Source organism: Acomys minous, assembly GCF_964271855.1.
Source record: "Acomys minous genome assembly, chromosome: 3".
In the NCBI taxonomy this organism is placed as follows: Eukaryota; Metazoa; Chordata; class Mammalia; order Rodentia; family Muridae; genus Acomys; species Acomys minous.
Genome location: NC_140485.1, coordinates 92,121,082 through 92,130,767, shown reverse-complemented (window position 1 = coordinate 92,130,767; position 9,686 = coordinate 92,121,082). Strand labels below are relative to the sequence as shown.

General features: G+C 44.0%; 1 long non-coding RNA gene across 1 annotated transcript; it reads left to right on the top strand.

Moving 5' to 3' along the window:
- The first annotated feature begins 464 nt into the window (after positions 1 to 464).
- LOC311593753 lies at positions 465 to 8,243 on the top strand. Its single transcript, XR_014777834.1, has 4 exons — positions 465 to 568; positions 826 to 929; positions 6,860 to 6,981; positions 7,824 to 8,243. It is a non-coding gene; the product is annotated as an uncharacterized lncRNA (long non-coding RNA).
- The last annotated feature ends 1,443 nt before the right edge of the window (positions 8,244 to 9,686 follow it).

Sequence of the window (9,686 nt, the reverse complement as noted above, 5' to 3'; positions counted from 1 at the left end):
TGTGAGGTTGGGCAAGCTGCTCAGTTGTTCCAAATCTATTAAAAAGGTGGTTTGTTATACCAACCTTACTAGCAGCTTCGTGAGAGATTAAATAAGATATTTAAAAGGTCAGCTCTGGCTACAAGCCTTTCTCAGCAGCAGAACTCGTGCCTAACATGCTTGAGGCTCAATGCCCAGCAGAGAAAGGACAAATTGCACTAGCTCCTGTACTCAGCAAGTTACCGCTTTTAGAAAAAGGCAGGAAGAAGTGGATTCTTTCATTCTAATCGTTAATAAGCACCATTCAAATCTGGGGAGGTCCAAGCCCAGAGATAGAGATCTAGTCTCCAAAATTAGCAAATCGATGATGTCGGACTCAGACGGAGACTGACACCGAGCCACGGACTGAGGAGTCAAGGAGCAAGGTCCGGGTAAAGGACTCTTTATGCCAAGCATGGGAAGAACGGGAGGCAAGAGTCCGTTTGAATCTGCTCCAAGAACTTTGAGAGGCTGGGGGAGCCTTCTATGCTTTCCAGCAGAGTTGCTCACAGTGAGCGGGCAGGTGGATGACATCATTCGCTGCTAATAGGTATGCCTGGCAAGGGCACGGGTGAGAAGGGATGTGAAGTCAGACAGTTCCTGACAGCTACACCTAAGGTGGTCAATGAATTCGTTACCTTCCTCATTAGAACCCTTGCTCCAAGGGGGTGGGGGTGGGGTCGGGGAGCCTTCACTTGATTACGACATTCTTGCTTGAATTGGGCAAAGTTCATCATCTTACTTGTTCGGTCTTATTCAGAAATTCTGGAGTAAAGAATGTTTCCTAAATGGTCCCTCTCGTTTCAGTTAGGGAATCTGGTTTCTCTCCTGGAAGGCGTCACTCAGCTACATCCAGTCACGTAGGAAGCAGCGCCTTTGACAGCCCGGTGGCAATATCTTGAGACTGACACGTGAGTCAGATTGAAGGTTATTGGACTGGGTCCCTCCCGCGCCCTTCTTTCTCCAGACACCCCCTCTTGCTAAGCTATTGTAGAAATTCTGCTTCTCCGAGCTACAGTGCCGCTGAAATTCTGCAGTTCTAGCCAACCCTTGCTCGAGCGTGCAGCCCTCGAGAGGGTCTGTTGGGGCCGGTTTGTTTTGTTTTTCTTCCTTTTTTTCTTCTCTGAGTAACGAATCTGTTTCTGAGCAGGAGCACAACAGGCCTCGTGCAGAATATGCAGTTTTCTTGTAAAAATGTCAGTTGCAATAAAAGGGAATCTGGACCCAGCCTGGCGGCCTGGGGACTGTTAAATGGATGAAGTCAGAGCCTTAGCTTGTGTCTACATGACACCAAACATCCAGTTAAAAAGTGAAAAACTCAAACAGCCGTCCAGATGTTTTGTCTGCTGGATGCCAAGCATCCTGATGTTTTCAACTATCCAGATGTTTGGCATCAGGCTGCCCAATAACCAAAATCTGGAAACATGTAGGTGTTTTGTGTCTTGTAGACACAGCCTTGGACTGTAAAGCAAAGGCTAGGATCTTGGACTTTATTTTTTTTCCCCTGACTTTCAGTTCAGGCTAAGGCTCTCTGGAGACCTCATAGAATTGAACGAAGCTATTCTGTTTAAAAAGTAGAAAGACTGTCGAGTCCAGCACATAGATGGGCAAGATTTTGCTAGAGGAATGGATTCAACAAAAGGAGGAAAAGCAACAACAGAACCTACTTTAGTTCAAATGGCTTTGATATCTCTCATGTGGCCAACATATCTATTAGGACGCCCATTCCTTAACTACTTGGGGGGCGGGGTGGTCAGGGAGTCCTGGTGCTAATTAAACCAGATTCCACTTCCGGAGAGTGACCCTGAGCTTTCAAGGGGTCTTCAGACCTTCTCTTGTGTCTTCATGACTGGCTGGGTCATGCAAAACTTTCTTAACCTTCAGGGTGTTTCTAGACAAGCCCCTTTAGAGTGGATGTCATCAGGGACAGAAGCGGCCGGGGGTGGAAGGGGCCAGAGTAATGAGAACATGTTTAATTCTTGGCTTTAAGTAGGCATTCTTTCCTTCATCAGAAAATAACAGATAAAGAGGGAAGGAGAGAGGGGAGAAAGAGAGGAAAGAGAGAAGAGAGAGGAGGGGGAAAGGAGGAAGAGGTGGTGGAGAAGGAGGAGGAGGAGGAGGAGGAGGAGGAGGAGGAGGAGGAGGACAGCATGTGCAGAAGAATTTTAAGACACCACAACATAAAAGGAACAGTAAGGGCATCGTAATAAAAGGATGAAGCAGAGTCACGCCACTGAAGAGAATCTGAACATCTGCACTTTTTCTTCTTTACAACTTCATCAAAAAAAAAAAAAAAAAAACAGGAAAAACAGTGTGTATAAACCGCAAATGGAATTTTTTTTTCTGTTCCAATTTTGTAGTAGATTCCAGCAGGAAGAAAAGTGACCATTCTGAATGTCGTCTATAGGCTTGTAATATACCATTCACCATTGTCTCCTGCATCCTATGATTGTGAGTTAGCCGCTCTTACTCATTGTGATGTAGGGGAATTCCTCTCCGGCCACATCTGCAGTTCTGCCTTTGCAGCAGAAGCGAGAAGTGGAGTCCGGCCCTTGGCCACTTCTGGACTCCAAACATCCTCTTCTCTTTCAGGATGACTCGTTCACGCATTGGTTTATTCTCATTTTGTTACCAATTGATTGAGTCAAGCATTTTAACATTTTATTGTGACAAGGATAATGACAGCCACGGGAAACATCTCAAATTAGTCTGTCAATACCGTCATTGTTGAATCAATCTGGAGATTAGCATAGCCAATATACACATAATTTGGTCTCCTTAAAGGAGACAGACATCTGCTTTCCTTGGCAGCGGTCTGTTTCCAGGCCTTTACTTGAGACCATGTGCGTGCCTAACCCCTGTTCACAACAATGGCTTTTATCCTTGAGGTTTGCTAGTATAGTTAATTGGTGCCTTTATCTTTTCATGGGAGATGCCAGCTCACATAAAAAAAAAAAAGGAAGAAAAGAAAAAACACCAAAAACACACTACAAATGCTTTATATTGCTGGAAACAGAGAAGCTCAAAGCAGGATTCAGCATTAGAGAAAAATAAAGACTGCTTTCATCCACATTGTTGAGAACTGTGCTTGTATCCTCTCATTTTTCCTGCCATTGTTGAGAATTAAATGCATATCTGAGCCTGAACTTTAAAATTCTGAGTGTGTCTTTGAAAAATACAAGTGTCAGTACAGAGAAAGGTAAGATATGTATTTCCTGGAGGAGAATAAGGAATGACCCAGAGACTGTGGAAGAGACCATTTTCCAGTGTGCTGAGAGGGGCCTGCGAGTCATGCCCCATCTGGAAAGCAATATGAACTGTACATTTTATACATTTAGAAATATGAGCTTATTTTGTCTTTGTTACTCTGTAAATTGAGGTGCCTGCATACAGAACAAAGCATAACAATGAAGTCCACATCTTGAAGAAAATCAAAATTTTCAGTAAGCCAGTGGTTACATTGTATTCAGAAGTATACAGGTATACAATGAAACTTGCTGCATTCAAATTGTCATGATTTATTTATTCCCTCAAAAAGCATTTATTGGAAAAAAATAATATGGTAATGACAGGAAATTTTCCAGACTGAAAGCTGCATGATCAGGGATCTGGTTTGGTTTAGTTGGGAAGATAAGTATGGGAAAAGTATAAATGAAAGTAAAAGACAATACACAATTAAGTTCCTACACGGCCCCTGGCAAGATAAAATCTGTCTAAAGGGAAAAGAAAGCTTTACACTTCCAGGATGTGGGGTAAGAAATGTTTTGCCAACATACGATCTTAATTATTTTCATATTGCTCATTAACAGTATCATTACTGCTGTTTGTTGTCAAACCCCAAGTCCACATTTTTTTTCCTTTGAGAACAAGAAAACACGCAGCAAGAATTTGTGGGGTTTTTTTGTTTTGTTTTGTTTTGTTTTCAGTTGTGTTTTGATACCCACTTCACTGGTAGCTCAAACTATGTTTTCCTTCAACTCCAACTAGTCTCTGGCATTATTTTATTAGTTCGACTTGTTTTGTTTTTCTTATTATTATTAGCATACAAAAAGGACAAAATAGTGACAAGCTTTGACCTATGTGCCATACTCCATCAAATTTTACTGCCTTGATTGATTTATTTCAAATCTTTTCTAAGGAAAATGAAAAACCAGACACCCAGCATCAGTTGACCACCCCTCCCCTTAGCATCCCTAGCTCCTAATTCTGTCTCCCTTCCTCTGTCCCTCCTAGCTTTAACCACCATGTTGAATGTGGTGTTTCCCAAGTATGGTCTTCGCTTTGTTACATGTTGATGTCTAAATGCTGTGTGCTTTTCACTTTATTTAAAAGTATAATGTATTTTAATCACACAGTTCATAATGTCTGCGGACATTATGTTTTCAAGATTTACCCAGTAGAAACTGGTGACGTTGGCTTTTGTAATTTCAACGAAGCAGGCAGATGTGCTACAACGTATTCTCTCCCCTGCTTCCACAGATATTTTTGAATAAACTTCTTTGTGCACATGCGCTGAGGTTTCTCCAGGGTAGCGTTGCTAGATCAGGGAACATGTGCATACTTGACTTGCCTAGTTATGTCATAAGTGTCCTCCACAGAGGCGGTCCTAAGGTACCTCTCCCACTCTCTTGACAACGCTTGCCAGGCCAGGTGCGCATCTGAAAATTGTTATAATGTGTTAGCTCAAAATGGAATAATTAAATAACCAAAATATTGTTCCACATAAGCATACAATTGCTTCATTATTGAAAGCAGCAAGCTGCGTATTCTCATAGTTACCATAGAAGATTCTCCAAGGTTCTCAATCATTCTCAGTGAGGGAGATAGCCAATAGACAAAGATTCTTGGCTTCCTGAAGTCTTTTGGAATTTTTTTTCCAAATCATGATCATTTTTTATAGCAGCAAACATTTCAGAAATTAATTTCCAGAAATATCATCCATCTCCACATGCCAGACTGGCTTCCTTATGCCCAGAGTCCCATGACTATGAGCACAAGTGTAGTGTCTCTATTGACTTGGAAATGCCTGTTTGTCTTCGTGGGGTTCCCTGGTCACTGAAATCATGTTACTTTTAATAAGATTTTAAAAACAAAAAACCTCATAGCTTGGCAGGATGGCACACACCTTTGATCCCAGCACTTAGGGAAGTAGAGGCAGGCAGATCACTGTGAGTTTGAGGCCAGTCTGGTCTACAAAGCAAGTCCAGGACATCCAAGGCTACACAGAGAAACCCTGTCTCAAAAAGCCAAAAATCAATCAATCAATCAATAGCTCTACATGTATTGATATTTTCCCTGCATGTATGTCTGTACACCCACATGTGTGTCCAGTTCCAATGGAGGCTAGAAGAATTGTTGCTTTTTATTTAACCACCTGCTCCATTATGCAAACAGGGAATTCTCTGTGTTATGTGGCCAGCCCTTGGCACACAGAAGAGCTTCAATTAACACTTAACTAATTATTGAATGAATAAATCATAATGTTTCTGTTTTCAAAGAGATAGGTAGGCTATTGAAGCCTACAGAATCTTCTGGGACCTTCGAGTCTCAGACATAATGGTGGATTTTCAGGGGCAGGAATGGGTTAAGAGTACATTAAGATACACACACACACACACACACACACACACACACACACACACACACACAGACACACATATGGTCATCAAGAGGGCTTAAGAAACAAAAACAGCACAGTTCAGGTGCCAGCACTAAGAACTTCTATGAGGTCTTTGAACTGAAGGATAAACCTCCATAAAATTTGGCTAAATTATTAGAGATGCCTTTCTGTCACTCAGATCACTGGGCTGTGAGCTCTTTCAGTCTTTCCTGTTCTGATCAGCATCCGATCTGATGAGAGCTTGGGAAGGGGCATTCCTTCCCAAGGGGTACCCATGGGGCATCCTGTTGTTCTTGCCCTTTGGCAGAAGCCGAGAAGTCACCTCTGGCTAGAAGCTAAACTATTGGGATACCAAAGAGCAGGTGTTAGGGTGGCCCAAGCAGAAGGAACAGCAAAAGCCAAGCAGAGATGGGGGGACAGGTAGCTTTGCATTGAAAAAGCCAAAAGGGTCCTGCACAGTGCAAGGCAGGACATACAGGCATGAAGAGTGCTAGAAAGGAGGGCGTTAAGCCAAGCCTTGAAGGAGCTTGGCTTCTAAATAAAATAATAATAATAAAATTAATTTTCTAGGAAATAGAGACTCATTGGACATTCCCTTATGGCTCTGGTTTGCTACCAGTAGGAAGTCATGTAATCATTTGGGACACTCGACTTACTTAGGTCAGGATCTGTGTGTGATTCTTAATATGTCTCCAACTTAGAACACTTTCTGAAATGTAATTACATCAATACTAATACTAATACTAATAATAATAATAATAAATATGGGAAAATGTATTGAATCCCAGCTTTAACTTAATATCTCTATGCAGCACAGAGTGCCTAGAAGTAGGAAGTCTTAATTGGAAATATAACACAAACTCTGGCTTTGGAAAATTGGCTCGTTGCTATAGAAATGAGTATAGCCAGATACAGCAAAGAGACTCCATTGCTTGTTTGTTTAGGGCTGGGGATAAAAATAAAGGACAATTTGGAAAAGACAGAAGTTAGTTCATCCAAGCTTTAGAGTCTTGGTGACTGAATTACACATCACCGTCAAGGGAGGTTAAAGGGAAGGGCTGGTTCTGGGTGGAGCTGGGAATGTTAGCGTTGATCTCAGGATGACTGAAGGCCTGAAGTCAGCAGGAACATTGTACAAAGTCGAGAAAACGAACTGGAGCTCCATGGAGCCCTAGAAGGAAAACAGATATTTGCTTGTAAGTCATTCCCATTGCTTTTCAGAAGAGGCAACTGGGAATAAAAATAGACAATTGTGAAGACAGACATGGTTCGATGGCTGAAAGCACTCACTGCCAAAGCTGACGAAAGGAGTTTCATCTCCAGAGTCCATGCACTGGAAAAAGGTAACCCAGCTTCTACAAGTTGTCCTGGGCTGAGCTACACACGCATGCACGCATGCATGCACTCACGCACGCAGACAGACTGACAGATAGGTATAAAAATGGCGCTTATAGGCTACCAAGATGAGACTTGATAGCTTATGACCATATAGTAGGAGAGGCGGTCCCACTCGATCATAGACCTAGGGGAGGAGAATAGGGTGAAAGAGGGAGGGAAGAAGGAACAGGAGGATACAAGTGATGGGACAACAATTGAGTTGCAATCTGAATAAATTAATTAAAATTTTTTTAAAAATGGTGCTTACCTGGCTTGCCTCATTACTCAGTAGCAGAATGAGGGAGAGTTCTTCTTTTAAAACTAATACATACTAGGGCTCTTTAGGTACTAGGTCTCCAGTACCTAACATCCTTGAGGCTATACAAGTCCCTTATCTAAGGAGACAGTATTGCCAAGGGGTTAACCAGTATGGCACTAGGTGAGGCTGCCAGAGTTGAATCCCTGTCTCTGTCACTCCTTAGGCTGTGGCCTTAGGCAGGTGGCTGAACCTTCCCTCCATCTTTAAGTATAAAACAAACCAATCTCCTGAAGATCACATATTCTCCAGAATATTGGTGTGAAGACCAAGTACATGAGGTGTGTGTAGTATGGGGCCTGGTGGACAGAGGCTACCTAGGGGCTGCCCCAGAAACTCTGTCTCATCTTCATTTAGGAAAAGACTAGCTTCCCTTGAATGCTCCTGGAAATGTGCTCTCCATTTTCTTTCTTTCTTTCTTTCTTTCTTTCTTTCTTTCTTCTTTTCTTTTCTTTTCTTTTAAGATTTATTTATTTTTTATTATGTATACAGTGCTCTGGTTGCACATGCACCTGCAGGCCAGAAGAAGGCACCAGATCACATTGCAGATGGTTGGGAGCCACCATGTGGTTTCTGGGAATTGAATTCAGGACCTCTGGAGGAGCAGTCAGTGCCCCTAACCTCTGAGCCATCTCTCCAGCCCATGCTCTCCGTTTTCAACAAACCTGAAAGGAATCTCTGTGGATATTCGGTCTCCAGAAGGAGCCCACCTCCCCTGGGTCTACTTTGCAAACTCGCCCTCCTCGCAGGCAAGTTGCCACTGCTGGAAGCGGCTCGTCTCTCAGGTACGGTGGGTGCACTCAGTTCTCACCATTGAAGGAGCCCTGGGAGAATCTCGACGCTATTGTTTGGGAAACTTCCTTTCACCCCACTTTGAATCTGTGCCGGCTCCAATTTTAAACAATAAATTATTAGAAGCCCTTAAACGAGAGTCCCATTCACTATTGAGCAAGGGGACAGGATCCTGGAGCTGGCTGTCACTTATCAGTCACTGGCTTGGACAAAGTCTGAACTATTCACCTTCAGAAACTCCAACCAACACCTTGCTGTTGGAAATTGTCTGCCTGCCTGCCTGCCTGCCTGCCTGCCTGTCTGTCTGTCCGTCTGTGCTTTTGATTGTCATCTGTTGGTTCGGTTTGCTTGTTTAACTTGTGAAAGCTATAAACCATAAGGTTTGTTCAAACTGAGTCCCCCTATTCTAGTCTGTTGATTTTACCAGACCATCTTAAGCAAAGGAGCAGTGTGTCTGTCTGGGTTGCTATCCTGCCTCCTGCTGAAAGCGAATGAAGCTCCTGCAGCCTCCCAGCAAACAGCCGGCCCGTCAGTCTGTAACTGAAAACTGAACGCGCAGCAGGAAACCCTAGTAGTGAACCGCGTTAGATAGCTGACCTGGCACAAAACAGAAAGTGGGTGAGAGCACATAGACATGCAAGCTTGACGGCTGCCAGCTCTTTAAGGATTTTCCTAATGAGTGAGCAGACCTTTAATGTATTCTTTGCAGGGCTTGAGCCTTCCACACACGTATTGTCTCTGAGTTATTCCTATAACTTCGACAGAGCTGTTCTGAGGAGCATTTTTTACCCGGGAGTCCCTCCCCCCCCACCCCCGCAGTCATAGAAAGTTTACATTATCATGTCTTCAGGTTATGAGCTACTAAGTCACACTGGCAGCGGAAACGACAAGAAGGCCCAGGCAGGTGAGGGTAGTGGGAGTGAGTGCTTTCCCAGCCGAGGTCCTCTGCTCTCCTGTAGGTGGTCAGAGGGACCCAGAGCTGGGTGGGGTGCGGTCAAGAGACTAAAGAAGCAAGTTCTGTCACTGGCTCAAAACTACCCAGGTCCCCATGGAAACTCAGCGTCTTCATCTTGTTCCCTCAGTGAATCACGAACTTGAGCTGTTAGTCACATGCTTCTTATGTGCCTTAGCTTTCCCTCCTTGGAAATGGAGCCTTTCCATTCGGGCGGTCCTTGGTGGGACAGAGGGATTTGTCTGGAAGGCCAGATCCTCGTGCTGGTCACACTTCCTCTCTTCTCCCACGTGGCTTACTCTCGCAGACGCTGCTCTGGAATACACTGAGACTCTGTGGCGACAAAATAAAGGAGAGCAGCCTGGGCAAAGCTTGTTTGCCTTTAGGAATAGTAAACAGCTGCCTCTCCCCTCAGATGAGGCTGGCTGCAGCCAGAGGATAGAGACAAAAGCTACGCAGAGGCCGTGTCTTCTGGTCAGCAACTCCCCTTGATCCTCCTTGAGCACCTCAAAAGGCAGAGGGCATGCTGACAGTAACTTCCCGAGGATCCAGCTGACTGACCACCCAGCGAAGACTCCTCCTGAGCGCTAGTGGGCGCTGTAGACTCCACG